The sequence below is a fragment of the Macaca nemestrina genome, chromosome 4 (assembly GCF_043159975.1).
Source record: "Macaca nemestrina isolate mMacNem1 chromosome 4, mMacNem.hap1, whole genome shotgun sequence".
Lineage (NCBI taxonomy): Eukaryota > Metazoa > Chordata > Mammalia > Primates > Cercopithecidae > Macaca > Macaca nemestrina.
The window spans coordinates 129,025,201-129,052,073 of NC_092128.1; the positions used below are offsets into that span (position 1 = coordinate 129,025,201).

The 26,873-nt window shown below is 48.8% G+C and overlaps 1 non-coding gene and 1 pseudogene across 1 annotated transcript; both read right to left on the reverse strand.

Moving 5' to 3' along the window:
• Positions 1-284: 284 nt before the first annotated feature.
• LOC139363054 (U6 spliceosomal RNA) lies at positions 285-391 on the reverse strand. The gene has a single exon (XR_011622935.1). It is a non-coding gene; the product is annotated as a U6 spliceosomal RNA (small nuclear RNA).
• Positions 392-11,066: 10,675 nt separating this feature from the next.
• Positions 11,067-26,873, reverse strand: part of LOC105466770 (septin-14-like) — a 70,819-nt pseudogene continuing 55,012 nt past the window's right edge.

Genomic DNA, 26,873 nt, shown 5'->3' on the forward strand with positions numbered 1-26,873 from the left:
TGTAGTAGAGACGGGGGTATCACCATGTTGCCCTGGTCTTGAACCCCTGACCTCAGGTGATCCACTTGCCTCCGCCTCCCAAAGTGTCGGGATTACAGGCATGAGCCACTACACCTGGCCTTGTTTTGTTTTGTTTTATGGTTGTGAGATGGAGTTTTGTTCTTGTCACCCAAGGCTGAAGTGCCCTGGCATGATCTCAGCTCACTGCAACCTCCCCCTCCCAGGTTCAAGCGATTCTATTACCTCAGCCTCCTGAGTAGCTGGGATTACAGGCATGAGCCACCAAGAATATGGAACACAACACAAATTTGAGTGTCATCTTTGTGCAGGGGCCATGCTAATCTTCTCTGTATCTTTCCAATTTTAGCATATGTGCTACCGAAGTGAGCACAAGTTTTGTATTTCTTTCTTTTTTTTGAGACGGAGTCTCGCTCTGTCGCCGGGGCTGGAGCGCAGTGGCCGGATCTCAGCTCACTGCAAGCTCCGCCTCCCAGGTTTACGCCATTCTCCTGCCTCAGCCTCCTGTGTAGCTGGGACTACAGGCGCCCGCCACCTCGCCCGGCTAGTTTTTTGTATTTTTTTAGTAGAGACGGGGTTTCACCGTGTTCGCCAGGATGGTCTCAATCTCCTGACCTCGTGATCCGCCCGTCTCGGCCTCCCAAAGTGCTGGGAATACAGGCTTGAGCCACCGCGCCCGGCCAAGTTTTGTATTTCTTGTAGAGACAGGGTCTTGCCATGTCACCCAGGTTGGTGGCAAACTCCTGAATTGAAATGATTTGACCGCCTCGGCCTCCCAGAGTGCTGGGATTACAGGCATGAGCCACAACACCTAGCCTCAAATGGAAATTTTAAAACAAAAATATAATAACAAAAATTTAAAACTCACTAGATGGACTCAATTAACAATACGAAGGTGAGGAAGAGTCAGTAGACAAACGTGGATTGATAGAAAGAACTCAAACTGGCCAGTCACGGTGGCTCACACCTGCAATCCCAGCACTTTGGGAGGCCAAGTTGGGTGGATCATTTGAGGTCACAAGTTCAAGATCAGCCTGGCCAACATGGCAAAGCCCCATCTCTACTAAAAATACAAAATTAGTTGGGCATGGTGGCATATGCCTGTAATCCCAGCTACTTGGGAGGCTGAGGTGGGAGAATTGCTTCAACCCGGGAGGCAGAGGTTGCAGTGAGCTGAGATTGCGCCATTGCACTCCAGCCTGGGCAACAAGAGCAAAACTCCATCTCACACACATACACAAAGTATCGAAACTGAGGCCAGGCATGGTGGCTCACATCTGTAATCCCAGCACTTTGGGAAGCTGAGGTGGGTGGATCACCTGAGGTCATGAGTTTGAGACCAGCCTGGCCAACATGGTGAAACCCCATGTCTACTAAAAATACAAAAATTAGCTAGGCTTGGTGTTAAGTGCTTGTAATTCCAGCTACTTGGGAGGCTGAGGCAAGAGAAGCGCTTGCACCTGGGAGGCAGAGGTTGCAGTGAGCCGGGATCATGCCACTGCATTACAGCTGAAATGACAGAGCAAGACTACATCTCAGGAAAAAAAAAAAAAAAAAAATTCAATGGTATTACTTGGTGTGTTTCTGTTTCTTTCACGGAAATTTATCCAAAGAAAGAGAAAGGATATTTCAGTTTTCTCTGAAAAGCTGATTTTGAAGCCCTAGATCTTGTACATAATTTCCTCATGATTCTCTAGAGTTGTAAAAAGGGAAGCACAACGTTAATGTTAAAAGGTTTTTTCCTAAGGCTATTTTTGGACTGGACAGAAATAGCAGAATAGTTTGTGTTTTGTGTGGACTTCGGAGTGCACTGAAGGCTATAAAATAACCAATCTTGTTAGACATCTGTATCCAAAGTCATAGGACTCCAACCATAGTATAACCCTTGTATATTACTAAAGACTACCCTACTGTTATGTTTTTGCCTTTTTTTTTTTTTTTTTTTTTTTTTGAGATGGAGTTTTCCTCTTGTTGCCCAGGCTAGACTGCAGTGGCATGATCTTGTCTCACCGCAACCTCCACCTTCCAGTTGCAAGCGATTTTCCTGCCTCAGCCTTCTGAGTAGCTGGGATTATAGGCACATGCCACCATGCCCAGCTAATTTTTGTATTTTTAGTAGAGACAAGGTTTCACTATGTTGGTCAGGCTGGTCTTGAACTCCTGACCTCAGGTGATCCACCTGCCTCGGCCTCCCAAAGTGTTGGGATTACAGGCGTGAGCCACCGCATCTGGCCATGTTTTTGCTTTTATGATATATTCATTAGAATTAGACTTTGTTTGATGCTGCTTCAGGATATGAGTAATTATTAAAAGAAAATGTGACTTTTTAACAAAGCAGTCCGGGAATACATTGTACAGAAAATAGATGACTGCTTAAAATATGGCTATTGTTAAAATGTTGTGTATATTAAGGAACCTTCGTGAGATCCCCGACATCATTGTGAACACAACCTTTTGTGATTATGTTACACGATTTTCCTTTCATCTTTTTTCAATTTATCTAAGTGCTTGGCCATAAGACACAACTGACCACACTTAACCACTCTTGAAGACATTTTTAAATCTCTAAATGAATACTAACTCTGTTATGCCCAGACTGTTTGTTCCCCAAAGAAGACCACCAGAGTCCAGAGTCAAAGCCAAGCGGCAAGGATCTTTACTACAAGTTCGAACCTGGTCCCTCCTTTACACAGTATACAAGAGGGCCCCGAACAATGCGAGCGTCTGCTTTTTATAGCCCGAAAGTTGCAGGGGAACAAAGAAATTCTTTTGGCTCCTGCGCTTTCAGTAACCTTGAATGGCTGTCCCCTTATCGGAGACTTTCCAGGTGGTGTTTGTACTGGGCTCAGGGAGTTTGAGAGATATATGGCGGTATGTGGTGGGATGGGAGGATGGGATGTGTTTGTGCTAGGCTCAGGGAGTTTTGAGCCCGGGGCTGAGGAATGTGCCCAGCTCCTTTCATTCCCCCCTTCTTTTCAGGTATCTTTAGAGCCAATCTTGGGTCTTATAAGTCTGATTCTGTTTCGGCGTTTACAGGTTGGTATTGGGCTCTGAGGACCATGAGTTTTATGGTGTCAAATCTCTCCCTAACAAATTATAAAATTCTGTTAACAACACAAGGTCCTACGGTAAGCAGAAATAGTAGACTTAGCAGGGGTCCAAGGAAGGGGGCTAACAGAGAAAACATAGAGGAATGCCACCATTGGTCTGCAGCTGAAGCAAACTGCCGTGTTTTTACTTCAGTGCTTAACTTGCGTAACTGTTGGACCCGGTCCTCTACAAGTCCTGATTCATTTATGTAGAAACAACAGTCTTCTTTTAGAAATATACATGTACCACCTTTTTCTGCAGTGAGTAGGTCTAGGGCTCTCCGGTTCTGCAAGGTTACCTGAGCTAGGGACGTGAGCTGCCGCTGAAGGGAGGCAAGGGACTCAGCCGACTCCTCCATAGCAACGGCAAATTGTTGGTACAACTTGTTACTTTCTATGAGGGTGTGAGCTAGGGCTCCCCCCGCCAGTCTGGCCGCAATGAAGGATGCAGTGAGGGAGATTCCTGCAATGAGGGGGAGAAATATGGCTCGTGCAGGTCTTGGTCTAGGGTCTGGGTGAATAACAGCACTAGTCCAGTTACCAGTATGCCCTAGGAACTCGCCAGCAGTTAGTAGAGTCAACCAGGGAACTAATGTGACAGGGAGACACAGTAGGTTATTAACAGAAGGACTAGGTAGGTTCTTAGATAAGGTTCCATTACACCAGAAGAATATGCCTGATGGAGCCCTTAAGGTGATATTAGGGGGCGTTGCAGTGATGCTGCAGAGGCTGGAATTGGTTCCTGAGAAACAGTAGGGAAACTTCTCCTGACTGGGGTTTAGGTATAGGGGCACGTTCAGGATAGGAGCATACGAGAGGTTTCAGAGGTTGTTAGCTTGGGCAAAGGTAGAGGATCCCCATGGCAGAGGGACAGCGGTTAGCGGTGGACGCCCTAGAGTGGCGCACAGAAAGCAGCCAGACAGGCTATGAAGTCCTGTAAGGTTAGCAAGTTCTAGTCCTTCTTGTAATAACTTTAACCAGGAGAAAGGACGTAAGTCTTGTGTTAGTCTGTTTTCCTGTCGTTGGATATTCCCGTGGACCAGGGGCAGTACTTGCACTAGGCCTCGCCACAGATAGAGGTGACTGCTAGGCCATGTGGAGGAGGGGGAGTAGTATACAGCCCCATGTTGAGGTGTGGTCCAGTGGGAGTTCCAGGGGTCTCTAACTATACATGTATATGAAAAGTCTCTATCCCATCTACGATGGAAGGGCCACTTAGGGTCTAACTGTTTTCTCTCTCCCCAATAACGGGGTCTATGGATGTTACAATAGTTATAAGGACAGCCGGCATTTTGGTGCCACCAATAGTGTTTACAATTGTATTTAGTCTGATCAAACTCAAAGCATATTATTGGTGTCATAGGTTTGGCTATTTGAAAACCAGTAAAATTTAGTAGAATTGGGCTGTTGCACCCTGAGGAAGGGCAATCAGCACTGGCCAATAATTTTCCGGGCTTATGAGGTTGCCCAGGGTGGGTTCGGTTTTCATAAAGCCAGAATCTCTAGACAAAGGGATTATGAGCTGGTTTTGTGATTTCTTCAGCGGCCACTAGGGCGACTAACGTTAGGGTTAGACTACCTAACTGCATGTTTGCAGTGAGCTATGCTGCCGGCGCAGGGTGAGTTTTAAGGGGTTGTTCCTAGCTCTGTCCACAGTCCACGTGTCCGGTGCTTCAGCCGCCGCCGTGATTGGTCCCAGAAGATCGGAGGTTGGGTCCACTGGCTTGACGTGGGAGTAGTGGATCCACGATGCGATGCCTTCTACCTTCAGGGTGGTGGGTGTGGTTAGGAGTACCTAGAGTGGTCCTTTCCCCCTGGGTTCTAGGGTCTCTTGTCGGTGTCGCTTGACTAGGACCCAGTCTCCCGGCTGGTACGGATGGGGTGTCGGCGGGGGACCGGTCTCGTATAGTTCCTTCAGCTTGGGCCAGATTTCTTGATGAATTTTCTGCAAGGCTTGTAGGGAAAATAAGAGTTCAGAGACATTTTCTGTTTCGGACTTGAGCAGATTATCTTTTAGGCCGGGAACTAAGGGTGGGGGTCTGCCATACATAATTTCATAAGGAGTAAGGCCCAGTCTGTAAGGGGTATTATGGGCCCGGAACAGAGCGTAGGGGAGAAGGACCACCCAATTAGCGCCAGTCTCCATAGTTAATTTAGTTAAGGTCTCTTTTAAGGTCCGATTCATTCTCTCTACCTGTCCGGAACTCTGGGGCCTGTAAACGCAATGTAGTTTTCAATTTGCCCCAAGGATGGAAGCCAAATCCTGACTTACCTTAGCGACGAAGGCCGGCCCATTATTTGACCCTATCTGGACGGGGAAGCCATACCTGGGGAGGATATCTTCCAGGATTTTCTTTGCTACAACCTGAGCAGTTTCTTTCTTGGTGGGGAATGCTTCAGTCCACCCTGAAAAAGTATCTACAAAGACAAGTAAGTACCGATACCCGTATTTTCCTGGCTTTATCTCAGTAAAATCTACTTCCCAGTAGATACCGGGCCTGGTTCCCCTGAGCCTTGTTCCCATTGCAGCCTGGGATTGGGGGTAGGCATTGTTAAGCTGGCAGACTTTGCAACTTGTCACGATGTTGCTGGCCATCTCGGCTGTATGTCTGAATTTGAGCTTAGAGCGTCTGATCAGGTCTATCATCCACCGAGCACCCAGGTGGGTGGTTCGGTGGATGTGTTCTAACACTTGTTGTCCTAATTTTTCTGGTAGGATGGTTTGGTCATTAGTATCAGTCCACCACCCATTCTGGATCTGTTTCAGGGGAAGCTTGTCAATCCACTGGAGATCTTGTTCTGAATAATCAGGGAAATATGGCAAGTCCCGGGGGCCCGGGTCAGGGAGCTGGAGTGCAAGGAGTTGGCTGGGAGCCTTCGCCACCTTTCTTGCAGTTTGGTCCACCAGAAAGTTGCCTTGAGCAGTTGGAGTAGTTAGTTTCTGATGCCCTGGGCAATGCACAATGGCTAACTTTTCTGGCCTCCATAGGGCTGTTAGCAGGGCTAGGATTTCTTGCTTGTTTTTTTATCTCTTTTCCTTCAGCTGTCAGTAACCCCCGCTCCCTGTAAATGGCCCCATGTATATGCGCTGTTGCAAAAGCATATCGGCTGTCTGTATATACCGTCAGCTTTTTCCCCGCCCCTAAGGTAAGAGCTTGGGTGAGCGCTATCAATTCGGCCTTCTGGGCCGATGTCCCCGGGGGCAGGGGTTCTGCCCAGATTACCTCAGTCTCTGAAGTCACTGCCGCTCCAGCGTACCTCTGGCCCTGATGCATGAAGCTGCTCCCATCAGTGAACCAGACGAGGTCGGCGTCAGGAAGTGGGCAGCCCTGCAGGTCTTCTCGAACTCCGTGCACCTGAGCTAGTATCTCGGCGCAGTCGTGGAGTGGGGCGTCCAGGTCTGGGTTGGGCAGCAGCGAGGCAGGGTTTAAGGTCGTTGTTATCCCAGGTCTTCATGGAGGGCCTCATCGAACAGGGTAGGAGAGTTTTTGAATCTTTGCGGCAGTCTGGTCCATGTCAGTTGGCCACTTATGCCTCTATCAGGGTCATTCCACTCGAAGGCGAAGAGCTTTTGGCTCTGAGGGGCTAAAGGCAAACTGAAGAAAGCATCTTTTAAATCTAAAACGGTGTACCATGATGTTTAGGGTTTAGGGTACTCAGGAGGGTATATGGGTTAGGCACAGTTGGATGTATATCCACAACCCTCTTATTGATTTCTCTTAAGTCTTGTACAGGTCTGTATTCTCCACTATTAGGTTTTCGTACTGGCAACAACAGAGTATTCCAGGGTGAGTGGCATGAGCGAAGGACCCCTTGGTCAAGGAGCCGGCAGATATGCGGGGCAATTCCTTTCTTGGCCTCTAGGGGCATCGGGTATTGGCGTACCCGCACGGGGTCTGCCCTAGGTTTAAGTTCAACAAATAAAGCAGGACGGTGTTTTGCTAGTCTTAAGCCCCCCGTTTCCGCCCAAGCTTCTGGATATTGCTGGAGCCAGGTTGCTATGTCCTGGTCAGGGGACGTTTGCTCCTGGTGGAGCCGGTATTCATCTTCTAGGGTTATAGTCAGGACGGACATGGGTTGATTGTGGGAGTTTGTCACGACGGGCCCCTCAGGGAGGAAATGGATCTGTGCTCCCATTTTAGTTAGCAGGTCTCTCCCTAATAGGGGACAGGGGCTCTCAGGGATGACCAGGAAAGAATGGGTTACATTCTTGGCTCCGAGGTTGCTGTTCTTTGTGTGGTCTATGGGTATTTCTTAACTCCTGTGGCCCCTTGTACCCACGAGGACCTGGAGGATAATTTTCCATTAGTTTTAACTAAGACTGAGTGCTGTGCTCCCGTATCGACCAAGAACTGGACCAGGGACCCCTCCACTTGCAAAGTTACCCTAGGTTCGGGGAGGGGATCCGAACCCCGTCTTCCCTAGTCTTCATCTTGAGTGACTAGTATGGGTGTAGACCTAGGGGGTCCCGGTCCTCGTTGTTTCTTTTTGGGGCAGTCTCTTACCCAGTGCAGTAGGCACATTGGTCTTTTTTCAGATTATCATGCCTGGGGGGCCGCCTGGGTTGGGTGTACTCTGGCTGTAGATGCTCTTTCTGTACTACTGCTGCCAGGACCTTGGTCATTTTTTCAGTGGCCTTAAATTGCCTTTCTTCTGGAGTATCTCTGTTATTGTAAACCCGCTGGGCTATCTGAAGGAGGTCCTGAATCTGCTTTCCTTCCAAGTCTTCTAATTTTTGGAGTTTTCTTTTAATATCTGGGGCTGCCTGATTTACGAAAGACATTACAACAGCTGCCTGACTTCCTGGAGCCTCTGGATCTATGGGGGTGTACTGTCTAAAAGCTTCCATTAATCTTTCTAAGTAGGTGGCTGGGCTCTCTGTCTTTTCTTGCAGAATAGAATATACTTTAGCCAAATTAGTGGGCTTGCGAGCAGCTGCCCGGAGACCTGCCATTAGAGTCTGGCAATAAAGGCGTAGCCGTCCCCTACCTTCGGCCGTGTTGTAGTCCCATGCCAGCCTGGTCAGAGGAAAGGTCACGTTTATGAGGTCGGGGTTGGCAGTCGGTTGACCGTCGTCCCCTGGGACCAGCTTTCTAGCTTCTACCTGTATTCTCTCTTGCTCTTCCGTGGTAAACAAGATTCGGAGGAGCTGCTGACAATCATCCCAAGTGGGCTGGTGGGTGAACATGACACTATCCAGTAAAGCCAGTAGATCTTTGGGGTTGTCTGAAAACCGAGTTTTCAGTTATACAGATCACTGGTGGAGAATGGCCAGTACTGGAGCCTGGGGATTCCTGTGTCATCTGGGGGTCCTATTTCCCGGAGGGGTAAAGCCACCATGGAGTCAGGCGGCTGGGGGGGGCTAGTCCGCGAAGTGCACCCTCACGTCGGCCCCACCGGCCCCTCAAAGTTACTTTCCCTTTCAGCAGGCCCGTGAGTGCCGGCTGCCTCCCCTCCGCCTGCTCTCTCCCGCTATTTCATTCGCGCGCGCTCTCTTTCTCTCTGTCATCCCGTGTCCTTTCTCCTTCACACTCAGTCTCTTTTTCTTTCTGTCTCTCTCTCTGACTTCCACGTCTGCCGTTTCCTCCCCTTTCTCTTTCCGATTTCCCTTCTCACTTTCTCCCTCTCCCCAGTCTCACTTTCTGTGTCTCTTCCTGTAAAGGAATGTGGGTTAGAATCCCTATAGAGGAAATCTTATCTGACTTATTAATGATAGCTAGTCGCAGGCGCGCCTCAGCAGCCCGGGGACCGGGGCCGGGAGCGCGGCGCAGGAAGCCAGGAGCCCGGGGACCGGGGCCGGGAGCGTGGCGCCGGAAGCCGGGGACCCCGGGGACCGGGGCAATTCAGACTGCAAGCGCGCACCCGGGGACCGGGGAAATTCAGACTGCAAGCGCACACCCGGGGACCGGGGCAATTCAGACCGCAAGCGCGCACCCAGGGACTGGGGCAATTCAGACCGCAAGCGCGCACCCGGGGACCGGGGCAATTCAGACCGCAAGCGCGCACCCGGGGACCGGGGCAATTCAGACCGCAAGCGCGCACCCGGGGACCGGGGCAATTCAGACCGCAAGCGCGCAGCCAGGAACTGGGGTCAGATTCAGCTGTTGCCCGGATCGCGAACGCGCTCCAGCAACTCAGATCACAATTTAAATCAGAAGAGAGCCAGGGGACGTCTCCCACCGGTCTCCACTGGCCGTCCTATAGCGCGTCCGCCAGGACTGTGCCAGCCTCAGTTTCAGACCTCGCGAGTCACAGATTCAGATTCAGAACAGACACACAGACACAGACAGACAAACGGAGATGAGCCAGCTCACCTATCAGTAGATCGATCTTAGCAGATCCGTTGACCAGGGGTCTGGTGGGCTTGGGGAATCCCGGACGGGCCCCCAGATGTTATGCCCAGACTGTTTGTTCCCCAAAGAAGACCACCAGAGTCCAGAGTCAAAGCCAAGCGGCAAGGATCTTTACTACAAGTTCGAACCTGGTCCCTCCTATACACAGTATACAAGAGGGCCCCGAACAATGTGAGCGTTTGTTTTTTATAGCCCGAAAGTTGCAGGGGAACAAAGAAATTCTTTTGGCTCCTGCGCTTTCAGTAACCTTGAACGGCTGTCCCCTTATTGGAGACTTTCCAGGTGGTGTTTGTACTGGGCTCAGGGAGTTTGAGAGATATATGGTGGTGGGATGGGAGGATGGGATGTGTTTGTGCTAGGCTCAGGGAGTTTTGAGCCCGGGGCTGAGGAATGTGCCCAGCTCCTTTCAACTCCAACATATCTATCTTGTTTTTACCACAAGCATTTTGAAAAGTCAGCGTAGGCCAAGTGTGGTGGCTCATGCCTGTAATCTCAGCACTTTGGGGGGCCGAGGCAGGTGGATCAGCTGAGGTCGGGAGTTCGAGACCAGCCTGGACACCATGGTGAAACCCTGACTCTATGAAAAATACAAAAATTAGCTGGGCATGGTGGCAGGTGCCTATAATCCCAGTTACTCGGGAGGCTGAGGCAGGAGAATCACCTGAACAATCCAGGAGGCAGAGTTTGCAGTGAGCTGAGATCTCGCCATTGCACTCCAGCCTGGGTGACAGAGCAAGACTCTGTCTCTAAATAAAAATTAAAAAAAAAAAAAAAGGAAAAGAAAAATCTGATTAATGGGGCAAATCTATATGTGTTTAGAAAAAATGCTTTTCAGGGCTGGGCATGGTGGCTCATGTCCGTAATCCCAACACTTTGGGAGGCTGAGGTGGGTGGATCACCTGAAGTCAGGAGTTCAAGACCAGACTGACCAACGTGGAGAAACCCCATCTCTACTAAAAATACAAAATTAGCTGGGCATGGTGGCGCATGCCTATAATCCCAGCTACTAGGGAGGGCTGAGGCAAGAGAATCGCTTGAACCCAGGAGGCAGATGTGCAGTGAACCGAGATCACACCATTGTACTCCAGCCTGGGCAAAAAGAGTGAAACTCTGTCTCAAAAGAAAAAGAAAAAATGCTTTTCAAATTTTTGCATTTCTGACAACTGGATGTCCCCACCTGCCAACCAGTCCTGTGCCCCCCACTCAGGAACTGACTCAGCCCAAGAGGACAGCTTTAATTCCCTATGATTTCATCTCCTGCACCCAACCAATCAGTAGGCCCCATCCCCAGCCCCTTGCCCACAACACTATCTTGGAAAAATTCCTAATCTCCAAGCCGTTAGCCAGATTGATCTGAGTAGTAACTCCATCTCCCATGTGGCATAGCTGGCTTCCCAACAATGAAACTCTTTAATGTCATGGTCTTCAGTGGATTTTGTTTCTGTGGGGGTCAGGAAGAACCCCTTTGGCCATTACAAATATGGGGACATTGTAGAGGACCATTTTAGGGACCCCATCCTATTGAGTGCCAGGAATACAGAAAAAAATCATGATTCCATTTACATGTTTTAGAAGTGCGAGAAACTCCAAATATGATATGGCCAAGTTGTGCAACAGAATTCAGAATTTATTCAATATTACAGCGTTTATATCACAGAGAACATCTTTGTCATTTACATAGGCAATTTTCCCTGGGGCTACATGTTATTGAACACTGTAATGTTTATTTTGGATAGAATCGGTGGAAATGGGGGAGGCATCGTCAACATTCCAATGCAGCATCAGCGAATTCACATGCAACAAAGATTCTATCAATGCAGAAATGTACAAGAGCTTTTGGGAAAGTACAGCTCATTCAACATCAGAGAATTCACAATGGAAGAAAATCGTATGTGTGTAATGGATGTAAAAATGCTTTGAGATGGTGCCGAGAGCTAATCAGACATCTGGGATTTTGTAGCAGACAGGGGCCTTGTGAGCATAATGTGTGAGGAAGAACCTTCAATCAGAGTTCCATACTTAGATGATATCAGCTAATTCGGGTGGGACTTAAAATGGTCATACGTAATGAAGATGGAAAACTCGGGGAAGCGTGGGGAATACGGAATGTGAGAGCATCCACACTGGAGAGAAGTCTTAGCAGTACAATGAGTGTGGAAATTCACTTGGGGACAAGCTTAGCTTTCTCATCATTGGAGAATTCACACAAAGAAACGAATGAGCTTCGACGGATCATGGGAGAACTTTTAGGCACTAATCAGACTAATTCATCTCAGAGAAAAACCTTGATGATGGAAAAGGGGAAAAGGTCTTCCAGTTTTTTTCCTGACTGGATTTCAGAGAATCCTCAGTGACATATAGGGAAACTTGCTGGAGGAATTCAGGGTTTACTAAGATTCACATTAAAGCATTAATCCCACTAAAGTAGGGGTTTAAACTGTTTTGTTTCTTTAACCCCAATCGAAGCTTTCATTTCTTACATCTCTGTTGAGGGAATGAAGAAACAGGCAAGATTCAATGGTGCACTGGCTTTGCCTTTCAAAACATCACACAATATGTGGCGTGCAGAAGGACAGCTTTGAGAGGTGCTGGGTTTGGTGCCAGAATCTGGCAGTTGCAAATTCTAGTGTCATCACAACACACTCATGGGTGGACCCCATACAGCTGATGAACTTCCAGGGCCGCATCTCTACAAATGCTGAAGATTATTTGGAGATGGGAAAATGCAGTGGGGGTGCTTTTCCTCCAGGTCTGAGTAAAATGAAATAATGTGTATTTCTAAGATACATTAGGAGAATGCCAGTTTCTCTTTGCTTCCTATTTTCAAAACTAGAGATTTAAAGAGGACGGGCTAGAGCTCTCGCGTTCAGCTTCTTAATCCATAAGGGAAGAATCAGGCATATTTCTTGTGTTGAAGCCACACACACACACACACACACACACAAACATGTTGTTTGGCAAAAGTCAGACCAGAAGAAAGCTTTCTTTAGTCTTCATCAACTGATTGCTTTTCTCCTACCAACCTCATTCCTTGTCCTTGAACCAGCATTCTAAGTCTTCCAATACATCCTTGTCTCTCCCTACAGTAACTCTCCCATTGAGTTCTGTTTTTGTTTGTTTTTTTGAGAAGGATTCTCACTCTGTAGCCAGGTTGGAGTGCAGTGGCACAATCTCGGCTCACTACAACTTCTGCCTCACAGGTTCAAGCAATTCTCCTGCCTCAGCCTCCCAAGTAGCTGGGACTACAGGCACATACCAACACACCAGGCTAATTTTTTTATTTTTAGTAGAGACAGGGTTTCCATATGTTGGCCAGCCTGGTCTCGAACTCCTGACCTTGTGATCTACCTGCCTCAGCTTCCCAAAGTGCTGGGATTACAGGCATGAGCCATCATACCTGGCCCACTGAGTTCTTAATAGAAATGAGTTAGGTTTTGTAGATTTTTGGTTCCTAGCTTTGCTTAGAGAAGCCAGAAAGAGGTGCAGTGTCTCATGCCTATAATCCCAGCACTTTGGGAGGCCTAGGCGGGTGGATTACGAGGTTAGGAGTTCAAGACCAGCCTGACCAACATGGTGAAACCCCATCTCTACTAAAAATACAAAAATTAGCCGGGTGTGGTGGCACATGTCTGTAATCCCACCTACTCAGGAGGCTGAAGCAGGAGAATTGCTTGAACCTGGGATACGCAGGTTGCAGTGAGCCGAGATTGCACCACTACACTCCAACCTGGGAGACAGTGAAACTCCATCACAAGGGAAAAAAAAGAGAGAGAGAAACTAGAAAGAAAATGTAGGAAAAAAGAGGAGAGGTAGGGGAGATGAGGAATGAACAAAGTTGCACAAGGGGTGGGGGGGCGGTGGCTATGCACACAGAGAACGGCAACTGAGGACACCTTATTCCTGAGAATCTAAGGTGGCACTAAGGTTGATGGCTGGAGAGTAACTGAAAGGCCTAGTTCTCACTAGGCCAGTTTAGTTCCGGATGCCATCAACTTTTTCCAATTAGTTCCCTTGCTCATGCTTGAAATCTCAGGCATTAAAGCCCCACTGAATTGCCACAATTCATCATTGAGTCCTGTTTTAGAAGATGTCTAAGGTCAGGCAAGGTAGCTCACGCCTGTAATCCCAGCACTTTGGGAGGCCAAGGTCGGGGGGATCATAAGGTCAGGAGATCGAGACCAACCTGGCCAACATGGGGAAACCCCGTCTCTACTAAGAATACAAAAAAAAAAAAAAAATTAGCTGGGCGTGGTGGCACTTGCCTGTAATCTCAGCTACTCAGGACACAGAGGCAGAAGGATTGCCTGAACCAGGGAGTCAGAGGTTGCAGTGAGCCAAGATCGCACCACTGCACTCCAGTCTGGCAACAGAGCAAGACTCAGTCTCAAAATAGAAAAAGACGTCTGGAACTTTCGTGAATATCTCTTTCTTTCCTTGTCTATGTCCCCTAGGCCTTAGGGTTAGGACTCAGAGCTGGGATTCCTCTGTAGGCTAAGACCAATCCTGATTCTTATTCCCTCCATATGAGCAATAATTTGATTTCTAATGTTTAAACTTAGGTTGATTTTCCATTGGGAGTTACAGCAACAGTCACGGGGTTCTGAGAAGGGGTGAGGGATGCTTTAGGCTGCAGGTGGCAGAAGTCTGCCTAGAAAATAAAGACACGTGACTTACAGATAAGTAAGACTGGAAGTGGGGGTTCCAGGATAGGTATGGTGGCTCAACACTGTCATGGAGGACATAGGCTCTGCCATCCTCAGTATGTGGACTTTTCCCCTTGGTCTTGTTGCCTCATGGTCTCAAGATGGTCCCAGCCATCTCCCCATATGTTTTTGTTTTGTTTTGTTTTGCTGTTGAGATGGAGTCTCACTCTATCGCCCAGGCTGGAGTGCAGTGGCATGATCTCGGCTCACTGTAACCTCTGCCACCCAGGTTCAAGTGATTCTCCTGCCACAGCCTCCCAAGTAGCTGGGATTACAGGTGCCTGCCACTGTGCCCAGCTAATTTTTGTATTTTTATTATTTTTGGAGACAGAGTCTCACTCTGTCGCCCAGTTTGGAGTGTAGTGGCATGATCCCGGCTCACTGGTGGAGGCATAACCTCCACCTCCCAGGTTCAAGCAATTCTCCTGCCTCCTCCTCCCAAGTAGCTGGGATTACAGGCATGTGCTACCACATCCAGCTAATTTTGCATATTTAGTAGAGACCAGGTTTCACCGTTTCCGAGACTGATCTCAAACTCCCAACCTCAGGTGATCCATCCACCTCAGCCTCCTAAAGTGCTGGGATTACAGGCGTGAGCCACCATGCCCGGCCCACAATTTTTGTATTTTTAGTAGAGACAGGGTTTCACCATCTTGACCAGGCTGGTCTTGAACTCTTGACCTCGTGATCTACCTGCCCCAGCCTCTGAAAGTGCTGGGATTACAGGCGTGAGCCACCACACCCGGCAAATGGGATGGCAAGCTGCATGGGCTGGAAATCCCTATATGTTTTAGCAGCACAGCTAAGTCACCCGCCCACTTCTAAGCCAACGGACAGCAAAGGGAACAAGTGGCAAACTGGCTGCAATGACACTCACAGGCAGGAGGTCCCCCTGGGCTGGCTTCTCTTGGCCCTTTGTGGAGTCCCAGCTTGGTTCTTGCTCTGTGCTCCTTTATCCTCTTGCCAAAACCAAGCTCATTTTCCCTTCACGAGGGGATTTTCTCCAAGGCATAGCTTATTTTGGTTTTGTTTCAATCACCAAGTTTCTTCTCCAGTGTAATTCTGGCCAGGACACTGGTCCGACCAGGCCCTACTTGCCCGCAGGACATCTTGTTGCTTATTGATTCTACTGCCTGGTTTTTCTGCTCCAGTTTCCAAAAGGGGCCATCTGACTGGCCTGGCCAGCTTTCCCTACATTTTCGAGCCAGATGACTTCAAAAATCATTGGCCAGCCTATATGGGATCCTGGTCCAATGAACTGTGTATTTGGGGGCTTGGGGGATGGCAGAGAGGCAGGGTCACATGGTGCAACATAGCTGCCTGGGCAGCGGTTTCCATGGAGGGGCTGGGGGTAGCACAGGTGATGGTGCAGTGGTGTAGAGTATCCACAGAGGGTGCTCAGAGCCCATCAACTGTACAAGATGACACGGCTACTCTGTCAGGGAGAGAGACCACATAGAGGAACATGATGCACCAGTCACGTGACTGCAAAAGCCACTTTGGACATTTCAGCCCCAATAACTGCTGTGAGGAGAGGCGGCCTCGGACATACTGGAGCAGAAATAAACTGGAACACAAGCCTCACGGAGCTGAAGCCATCATCACAGATTCTTCAGTCCCAGCGGCCTTAAGGTTTCCATGACTCAAGAATGTCCCCCAATTCCCACAGCAGAAATTCCAGTGGCTGCAGTTAGAAAGCTTGAGTTCGCTCATGAACATGGCTTCAATAGTGATTGGAAGTGTTTCTTGCCCACTGGATTTAGGATATTGGGAAACTTTTTTTTTTTTTTGCGTCTCATTCTGTCACCCAGGCTGGAGTGCAGTGGTGCGATCTCGGTTCACTATAACCTCTACCTCCCAGATTCAAGCGATTCTCCTGCCTCAGTCTCCTGAGCAGCTGGGACCACAGATGTGCGTCACCATGCCTGGCTAATTTTTTTTTTTTCTTTTTGAATTGAAGTCTTGATCTCCACCCAGGCTGGAGTGCAATGGCATGATCTCGGCTCACTGTGACCTCTGCCTCCTGGGTTCAAGCGATTCTTCTGCCTCAGCCCCCAAGTAACTGGGATTACAGGCATGCACCACCACACTTGGCTAATTTTTATATTTTTAGTACAGATGGGATTTCTCCATGTTGGCCAGGCTGGTCTCAAACACCTGACCTCAGGTGATCCACTCACCTTGGCCTCCCAAAGTGCTGGGATTACAGGCATGAATCACTGTGCCTGGCCTTGGGAAACTTTTTGTGGCTTTGACAGGCTGAAGAAGGAACTGTGGAGGCAGGACTATTTCAAGATGGCCCTGTTACAGACAGAAAATGGGCTGGTTCTTCCAGTAAATGGAATTTTAAAATTCCTCAGTGGAAAAATGAGAACTTTTAGAAGCGTGGGTAATGGGCAGAGCTGGATTTGACCCTCTGCTCTTCTACTTACTAGCTGCATGACTTCGGACAAGTTATTTAGCCTTTTTAAGTTTTTTTTTTTTTTCATTTGTAACAAGAGGATAGAAACACACCTCTTTCACAGGGTTGCTGGTAGGACTAAATGAGATACTGCATGGGAAACAATTGGCACCGCTGGCCCTGGATGCATGACGGGGACTGCAATTATGAGTCGCTTATGCACTTGGCAAGTGAGGGCCAAAGGCCCAGTGAGAGACCCAGCTAGAACTTCAGGGCACTGGCTTGGCTCTTTTGAACAGGGATTTGGTGCCCTCCATGGTGGGGACTGGGGATGGGGTAGGGGTATCTTTACAGCTCTCCATCTAGATCCAGTTTCTTGAGCAATTTCATAGAAGCCTCTCGTTCTCTTTATTTATTTATTTATTTATTTATTTATTTATTTATTTTGAGTTGGAGTCTAACTCTTGTCACCCAGGCTGGAGTGCAATGGCTTGATCATGGCTCACTGCAACCTCTACCTCCTGGGTTCAAGCAATTCTCCTGTCTTAGCCTAACTCCTGAGTAACTAGAATTATAGGTCTGCATCACCATGCCCTGCTAACTTTCATATTTTTAGTACAGACAGGGTTTCACCATGTTGGCCAGACTGGTCTTGAACTCTGGACCTCAAGTGATCTGCCCGTCTTGGCCTCCCAAAGTGCTGAGATTACAGGCATGCCTGGCCCTCCCATTCTGTTTAGAATGGCCTTTGCTACCCCCATGGGGATCTCTAGCTTCTCCAATAGCCTTCACCTGGTCTTTCTTCCTCCTCTTTCTTCCTCCTCTCTCCCTCTCTCTCTCTCTCAGGGTCTTGATCTGTCACCTAGGCTGGAGTGCAGCGTATCACAGCTCACTGCCACCTCGACCTTCTGGGCTCAAGCAATCCTCCTACCTCAGCCTCCTGAGTAGCTGGGATTACAGGCATGCTCCACTATACCTGGCTAATTTTTAAATATTATTGTTTGCAGGGACAGGGTCTTGCTATGTTGCCCAGGCCAGTCCAGAACTCCGGACTCAAGTGATCCTCCTGCTGTGGCCTCCCTAAGTGCAGGAGTACAGGTATGAGCCACTATGCCTTGCCTGGTTCTTAATTTCAATCTCTGCCACCTCCACCTGTTTTTGTAATTTCTTATCCAATTTGGCCTGGGGATCATCATCAAAGGAGGGATTTGAGAGGGTTTTTTTTTTTTTTTTTTTTTTTTTTTTGAGACTGAGTCTCACTCTGTTGCTCAGGCTGGAGTGCAGTGGCACAATGTAACCTCTGCTTTACAGGTTCAAGTGATTCTCCTGCCTCAGCCTCCCAAGTAGCTGGAATTACAGGTGCACACCACCACGCCAGGCTAATTTTTGTGTTTTTAGTACAGATGGGGTTTCACCATGTTGCCCAGGCTGGTCTCAAACTACTGGGCTCAAGTAATCTGCCCACCTTGGCCTCCCAAAGTGCTGGGATTACAGGCGTGAGCCACCACGCCTGGCTGAGGTTATTCTGGAGGCTCACTGTAAATGGCATTCCAGTTATACAATTCCAGGACTGCAGCAATGAAGCCAGCAACGGCTGTCTCCTGTGGCCTGGAGAGAACTGGGTAAAATACATGGACCTCTGGTAAGCAGATGGATAGGCAGCTGGCCAGGGAACTCCCTTTCCTTCTCTCCTGAATGCTCAATGACCTGCTGACATGTTCAGCAAATCAAAGTTCAGCAGTGTGGAAAACTTGGCTTTCTAGGAAATGCAGTTCTCACAGGCAGTGCCAACACTAAGAACTAGTTCTTACTATCTGTATCAAGATGCCAAGAACATATTGAACTTACTAGGTTTTTTTTTTTTTTAAACAAAGTCTTGCTCTGTCACCCAGGCTGGAGTGCAGTGGTGTGATCTTGGCTCACTGCAACCTCCACCTCCCAGGTTCAAGCAATTCTTCTGCCGCAGCTTCCCAAGTAGCTGGGATAACAGGTGCATGCTGCTACGCCCAGCTAATTTATGTATTTTTAGTAGAGTTGCGGTTTTACCATGTTGGCCAGACTGGTGTCCAACTCCTGACCTCAGGTGATCCGCCTGCCTCGCCCTCTGAAAGTGCTGGGATTACAGGTGTGAACCACCGTGCCCAGCTAATAGCTTTTAAAGTTAGAAGAGAGGTCCAAGGCTATATAAAACTCTGGACTTGGCCGGGCATGGTGGCTCACACCTGTAATCCCAGCACTTTGGGAGGCCAAGGTGGGCAGATCATAAGGTAAGGAGTTTGAGACCAGCCTGGTCAACCTGGTGAAACTCCATCTCTACTAAAAATACAAAAATTAGCTGGGCATGGTGGCACCTGCCTGCAATCCCAGCTTAGTCGAGAGACTGAGTCAGGACAATTGCTTGAACCCAGGAGGCGAAGGTTGCAGTGAGCTGAGATCACACCACTGCACTCCAGCCTGGGCAACAGAGCAAGACTCCATTTCAAAAACAAACAAACAAAAACAACTCTGGACTTGTACACAAAATATGTTCCCTTTTTTTCAGGGGAGATTGACATTTCACCACCAACAAAAGACGAGAGAGGCCTTTTCTGTTCTGTGTCCCTGAGACCCAGAACTTAGCCATATACCAAAGGGACGATGTCCTCCCTGGGGGCAGGAGCAGACACAGGTGGGACATTTCAGTACAATCCTCAAGGTCTGTTCTCCTTGCTAGCTCCATGAACTCCTTGGCTGCCTGGGAACCAGAGTGCAACGTTCATTCAGCAGATACTAAATGCATACGTACTATGAGCCAGATGCTGAGCTGGACACTGTGGACACACAGACAAGCCTAAGGCATAGCCTTGCCTTCAAGGAGCCCCAGGTTCACATCGAGGGTGGTCCCTGAGCTGGTCATACTTAACTAGGACTGTGATTGCACAGCTCCGCAGCAATGGTGACTTCTATTTTTTTTTTTTTTTTTAAGACAGTCTTTCTCTGTTACCCAGACTGAAGTGCAGTAGAATGCTCTCAGCTCACTGCAATCTCCACCTCCCGGGTTCAAGTGATTCTAGTGCCTCAGTCTCCTGAGTGGCTCAGATTACAGGTGTGCACCACCATACCTGGCTATTTTTTGTATTTTTAGTGGAGATGGGGTTTCACCATGTTGGCCAGGCTGGTCTTGAACTCCTGACCTCAGGTGATCTGCCCAATTTGTCCTCCCAAAGTGCTGGGATTACAGGTGGGAGCTACCACCGCACCTGGCCAACAATACTGACTTCTTGCTTGTTCCTTGCCTTTCCATCCCCAAAATCACTCCCAGGGCCTAGTGCAATGTAGGGCAACTAGCAACACCTCTCAGGCAGAGCTGAGGCTGCAGAGACCAAGCATCGGCCACCTTGGCTAGTGCGGCTGGCCTGCCTGGGGCTGGAGGTTGGGAGGGGAGGAAGGGGTAGCAGTAAGTATAAGATCACCTTCCTCCCTGTGTGACCTTCAAGGGGCAGCCACCCTGAAGAAGGCAGACTACATCTTCAGTGGAAGGTAAACACCCTGCACCACAAACCCGTCTGCCTAGATGACATCGTGACAGTTACAAGCAGTCTGCCTGTCTACACAGGCCGCCAAGCCACCCGGAGTGTCTCGGGGTGCAAAGGATTATTGGACCATCCAGAGGACAAGGGGAGGCCCCTCTTCAAAGATCTTTCAGTCTGCTTGGGAAGAAAAAGTCATCAAAAGATAACGAAGGGCTAAATGTGGCATGAGTGTTAAATGGGTTTCACAGGCCATGAATTCTCACAGAAGGGAAGCGGGAGAGCGGGGCTTCAGGCTCGCAGCATCCCAGGAAGGCTTTAGGAACAGGGGGCTTTGGGCCAGGCTTAAAGGATGGGCAGAATGCGGAGTGGCAGGGGTGGGCACCCCGCTGTATTCCAGGGGGCGCTGACCATCAGCAATGACACGGCACTCAGAATAGAGTTTGGGCTGAGCACGGTGGCTCATACCTGTAATCCCAGTGCTTTGGGAGGCCGAGATGGGAGGATTGCTAGAGCCCAGGAGTTCAAGACCAGCCAGGGCAACACAGTGAGACCGTAACTCTATAAAAAATTTAAAAATTAGCCAGGTATGCTGGTGTGTGCCTGTAGTCCCAGCTACTTAGAAAGCTGAGGTGGGAGGATCACTTGAGCCCAGGAGGTCAAGGCTGCAGTGAGCTATAATCATGCCACTGCATTCCAGCCTAGGAATGCAGAGCAAGACCCCACCCCTTGAAAAAAAAAAAAAAAAAAAAGGTACCACTTTGGAGAAACTGCAGACTCTAAGCCTAAACTCTACTGGCCTGATACACATGGCAAAACACTTGGTCAGGATTTCCAGTAGAATATCAAAGAACTCACAGAGCAGAGGAAAGCTTCGAATATTATGAATGAGGGAAAATTTCCATTCATCTCATAATTCATAGTACAGAGACTCCCAATGAATGGCACCAGTGGAGAAAAATCCTCAGACAGAGGCGAGCTGTTATTGGAGACACAAAAATCACAGGGGAGGACAAAGCACAGAAGCACATGGAACCATGTCACAGCTTGCACCTGAGAGCATCACATGGGAGAGAACTTGCATCCTCAATGAATGGCATTCCAAAAAAGCACAACTGCATCAAGCATCAGACAAGCCATTCTGAGCTCAGTCTTTGCAATGTAATGAATTGGGGGTGGTAATCATTTGAGAAGAAACAGCCCTTATTCATCAGCTGATGGTTCCGACTGGAGAGAGGACAGATGCTCGTCACAGATGATGAAGCTCTTGGGGTGCTCCGATCACATATAATGAAGGCTGCAGAGGCGGCCTCAGGAGGGCTGTCAGGGGGGCCTAAGGGTACACATGACATAAAACATTCACAAGAGGAAAACATTTCAGATGAAAGGGGCAAATTTAGAAAGTGATTTTTGGCTGGGTACAGTGGCTCGCACCTGTAATCCCACCACTTTGGGAGGCTGAGGTGGGGGTGAAATCTGATCTCCACTAAAAATACAAAACTTAGCTGGGCGTGGTGGTGTGTGCCTATAATCCCAGCTACTCGGGAGGCTGAGCAGGAGAATCACTTGAGAGTTGGAGGTTGCAGTGAACTGGGATTGCGCCACTGCACTCCAGCCTGGTGATGGAGTGAGGCTCCGTCTCAAAAAACAAAACAAAACAAAAAAACCCAGGCATGGTGGTGGGTGCCTGTAATCCCAGCTACCTGTGAGGCTGAGGCAGGAGAATCACTTGAACCCAGGAGGCAGAAGCGGAGATTGCAGTGAACCGAGATCACACCACTGCATTCTGGCCTGGGTGACAGAGTAACTCTGTTTCACACACAAATAAAAGAGACTGGTGGCTACTGGGGAACATGCCCCAGGGGATACTGTGATGGCTGCTTCATTCATTCCTTCATTCTTTTTATCTTTGGAGCATCTGTTCTGTGCCTGGCACTACTCTTTGTGGGAGGATAGAGAATAGGGTAACCTTGGAGAGGACGGTGTTGGGTCAGGAAGTAGCGGCCGCTACTTGAGATTACAGGAGTGTGTGTGTCCCAAGATTCCATAGGGGAGGGAGCTTAGGCGGGGACACTGGGAAAGATGGAGGAAGACCCTGATATAAAGACTGACTACCGCGTGTCAAGCTGGCAGGCAATGTCTCACAGCAACCCTGCAAGCTTGGTCCTGTTTTCCTCACTTTGCAAATGGAGAAAATAAGGTACCTGCACAGCTGGTAAGTGGTAGAGCCAGTTCTGAGGCTGGGTCAGCCTTCCTCCAAATCCCATTTCTTTTATTTATTTATATTTATTTTTTATTTTTTTCTGAGATGGAGTCTTGCTCTGTCACTCAGGCTAGAGTGCAGTGGCGCAATCTCGACTCAGTGCAACCTCCACCTTCTGGGTTCAAGTGATTCTTCTACCTCAGCCTCCCAAGTAGCTGGGATTACAGGTGTGGGCCACCACACTCAACTATTTTTTGTATTTTTAGTAGAGACAGGGTTTCACCGTGTTGGTCAGGCTGGTCTTGAACTCCTGACCTCGTGATCTGCCCACCTCGGCCCCCCAAAGTGCTGGGATTACAGGCCTGAGCCACTGCGCCTCTTTCTGGCTTCTCTAAGCAAAGCTAGGGGTTTCACCATTTAGCCAGGCTGATCTCGAACTCTCGACCTCAGGTGATCTGCCTGCTTTGGCCTCCCAAAGTGCTGGGATTACAGGTGTGAGTCACCGCACCTGGCAAATGGGATGGCGTGCTGCAGGGGGTGGGAATCCCCACACGTTTTACCAGCACAGCGAAGTCACCCGCCCACTACACCCAGCTTATTTTTGTATTTTTAGGGGAGATGGAGTTTCACCACGTTAGCCAGACTGGTCTCGAACCCCTGACCTCAGGTGATCCACCCACCTTGGCCTCCCATAGTGCTGGAATTACCGTGCCTGGCCTCTTTTTATTTTTTAGAGACAGGATCCACCTGTCACCCAGGCTGCAGTGCACTGGCGTGATCATAGCTCACTGCAGCCTCAACCTTCTGGGCTCAAGCTATCATCCTGCCTCAGCCTCCTGTGCAGCTGGGATTACAGGCATGTACCACCACACCTGACTAATCTTTGTTTTTTGTAGAGATGGGAGTCTTACTATGTTGCCGAGGCTGGCCTCAAACAATCCTCTTGCCTCGGCCTCCCAAAGTGCTGGGATTACAGGTGTGAGCCACTGCGCCCAGCCCAAATCCCATTTCTTTCCACCATCACAAGGAACAGAACTAGTCCTTCAGCAGCATTGTTCCTTGGGATGTGTCTGCAGAGGCTTGGGAGACAATGAGAGGCACCCGGTGAACAGGGAGGGAAGGGGATGGAAGGAAGTGCACTGGCTTTTACAGACCCTTCTCAGGGAACAGGGAAGAATACACTCATTCACTCCCTCATTCACACTGGTTTCCATTGACTAAATTTAGTCAATTTTTTTTAGAGACAGAATCTCATTCTGCCAGCCTGGCTGAAGTGCAGTGGCACAATCATCGCTCACTGCACCTTGAACTCCTGGGTTCAAGCGACTATCCCACCTCAGCCTCCTGAGTAGCTGGGACTACAGGCACACACCACCACACTTGGCCAAGTTTTTAATATTTTGAAGAGATGGGGTCTCAGTATGTTGCCCAGGCTGGTTTCAAACTTTTGGTTTCAAGTGATCCTCCCACCTTGGCCTCCCAAATTACTGAGATTAGTGCAAGCCACTGTACCTGGCCATATTTAATAAAATCCTTACTGAGCCCTGTGGTGTGCAAAGCACGGTATCGAGGTGCTGGGCATGTGTGTACATGAGGCTGACATGTGCTCACCCTCATGGAGCTTCCATCTGAGCATGCTAAGTGGTGTGACAGGGGCTCAGTGGGCTCAATAGAAGCTCAGAGAATTACACACACTCACAGGGTGGAGGGAGACTTCTGGAAAGAGGTAGCTGCTTATGAAATACTGGGAAGGCTGGGCGTGGTGGCTCACACCTGTAATCCCAACACTTTGGGAGGCTGAGGTGGGCGGATCACAAGGTCAAGAGATTGAAACCATCCTGGCCAACATGGTGGAACCCCATCTCTACTAAAAATATAAAAATTAGCTGGGTGTGGTGGCGTGTGCCTGTAATCTCAGCTACTTGGGAGGCTGAAGCAGAAGAATCTCTTGAACCCGGGAGGTGGAGGTTGCAGTGAGCCGAGATTGTGCGACTGCACTCCAGCCTGGGCCACATAGTGAGATTCCATCTCGATAAATAAATAAATAAATAAATAAATAAATAAAATAAAGAAATGCTGTGAAGATCCTTCTGGAAAGGTACATACAGTAGGGTCTGCTCGTAGCAGAGATGAGTGATCGCAATTGCAGCTGACATGAGCCCAGAGCTGTCTAGTAACAGTACGTGGGGTGGCTGCAGCAGGGAAAAAGGCCGGAAGTGGGGCCAGGGCATCAGGGCCTGACAGGCCTTATTAGGAGTTCAGACTGGGTCCTGGGCAATGATGGGAAACCAGTGAAGAGTGTGAAGCTGGGGGAGATGACCCGCAAAGCCCGAGGCTACAACACAAGGGGAGAGCTGTCCAAAGGTTCGCCAAATTCAGGTTGGGTGCAGTGGCTCACGCCTGTAATCCCAGCACTTTGGGAGGCCAAGGCGGGTGGATCACCTGAGGTCAGGAGTTCGAGACCAGCCTGGCCAACATGGTGAAACCTTGTCTCTATTAAAAACACAAAAAATTAGCCAGGCTTGGTGGTGGGTGCCTATAGTCCCAGCTACTTGAGAAGCTGAGGCAAGAGAATCGCTTGAACTTGGGAGGCGGAGGTTGCCACGAATTAAGATTGTACCATTGCACTCCAGCCTGGTAACAGAGCAAGACTCCATCTCAAAAAAAAAAAAAAAAAAAAAAAAAGGAAAAAAGCAGCATGCAGGAAGTTCTGCCGGTGGCTGAGGTGAGTGAACACAATCACAGCTGACATAAGCCCACTGCTGTCCAAAAACAGTGTGTGGGGTGGCAGGCAACAGGGAAGGAGGCTGGAAGCTGAACCAGGGCATCCGGGGCCCGACAGGTCTTGAGCACATATCCCCCTCTTGTGGCTGAGAGCGCTATTGCCGCTGAAGATACAGGCTGAGGACTCCCTCCAGCCTCTCATTCTGAAAATCACAAGATATGGTCCAGGGGCCGAATCCATCTTGGGGACCACAGGGGATTTCCCACTTGGTTTTTAGAAAAATCTGATGAAAGCCGGGTGCAGTGGCTCACGCCTGTAATCCCAGCACTTTGGGAGGCCAAGGCGGGAGGATAATCTGAGGTCGGGAGTTCAAGACCAGCCTGACCAACATGGGGAAACTCTGTCTCTACTAAACACACAAAATTAGCCAGGCGCAGTGGCACATGCCTGTAATCCCAGCTACTCTGGAGGCTGAGGCAGGAGAATCGCTTGAACCTGGGAGGCAGAGGTTGCAATGAGCCGAGATCGCGCCATTGCACTCCAGCCTGGGTGACAGAGCAAGACTTTGTCTCCAAACAAACAAACAAACAAAATCCCTGATAACTGAATGCTCAGGGAGACTGATTTGAGTAATAATAAAACTCAGGTCTCCAGCACAGCCACCTCTGTGTGAATTATTCTCCATGGCAATTCCCCTGTCTTGGTAAATCAGCTCTGTCTAGGCAGCAGGCAAGGTGAACCTGTTGAGCGTTTCCACTCTTCCTTGGGCCCCTCAGGAAGATGGAATGTAGAATGATAAGGCTCTCAGATAGAATAGTAAGAGAAACTATTATTTCTTAGATTTTGTCTTTCTTTGTATCGGTACTCAGCTGACTCTGCAGTGCTTCCGAGGCAGCTTTCAGTTTATAAAAATCTATGATTTCTCCTTCCAGTTGTTTTTCCTCTTCTTCAAGCTTCCTTATCTCCTCCTGTTGGATCATTTTAAGATGCTCGAACTTGTCCTGCAGCTGTGAAACCAATGTGCAGTTGTGACACCAAAGCACAGTGTGGCTGAACACCCAGAAGAACATGCTTTTTTCTGATCAAACAAACCCAAATCATCAGAGTAGAGCATGATCTTAATAACAATCTCAAAAACTCAGGAGTAAACACTCAGATATGGAATTTTTCTTTTCTTTCTTTTTTCCTTTTATTAGATGGAGTCTCACTCTATTGCCCAGGCTGGAGTACAGTGGTGTGATCTCGGCTCACTGCAACCTCCATCTCCCAATTCTCCTGCCTCAGCCTCCTGAGTAGCTGGGACTACAGGCATGTACCACCACACCCAGCTAATTTTTGTACTTTTAGTAGAGATGGGGTTTTGCCATGTTGGCCAGACTGGTCTCGAACTCCTGACCTCAGGTGATCCTACCGCTTTGGCCTCCCAAAGACTTTTTTTTTTTTTTTTTTTTAAATATAGAGACAAGGTCTCAGTATGTTGCCTGGGCTGATCTCAAACTCCTGAGCTCAAGTGATCCTCCTACCTCAACTTCCCAAAGTGCTGGGACTGACTGGATACAGTGGCTCATGCTTGTAAACTCAGCATTTTGGGAGGCCAAGGTGGGAGGATTGCTTGAGCTCAGGAGTTCAAGACCAGACTGGGTGATATACACAATAGTAAACTTCAACAGGAGAATCTGTAAACTTGAATATAGATCTTCTGAAATTATCCAGTCAGAGGACAAAGGAAAAAAAAGAGAAAAGAAGGCTGGGCATGGTGGCTCACATCTGTAATCCCAACACTTTGGGAGGCCAAGGCAGGCAGATCATGAGGTCAGGAGTTCAAGATCAGCCTGGCCAACATGGCAAAACCCCATCTCCACTAAAAATACA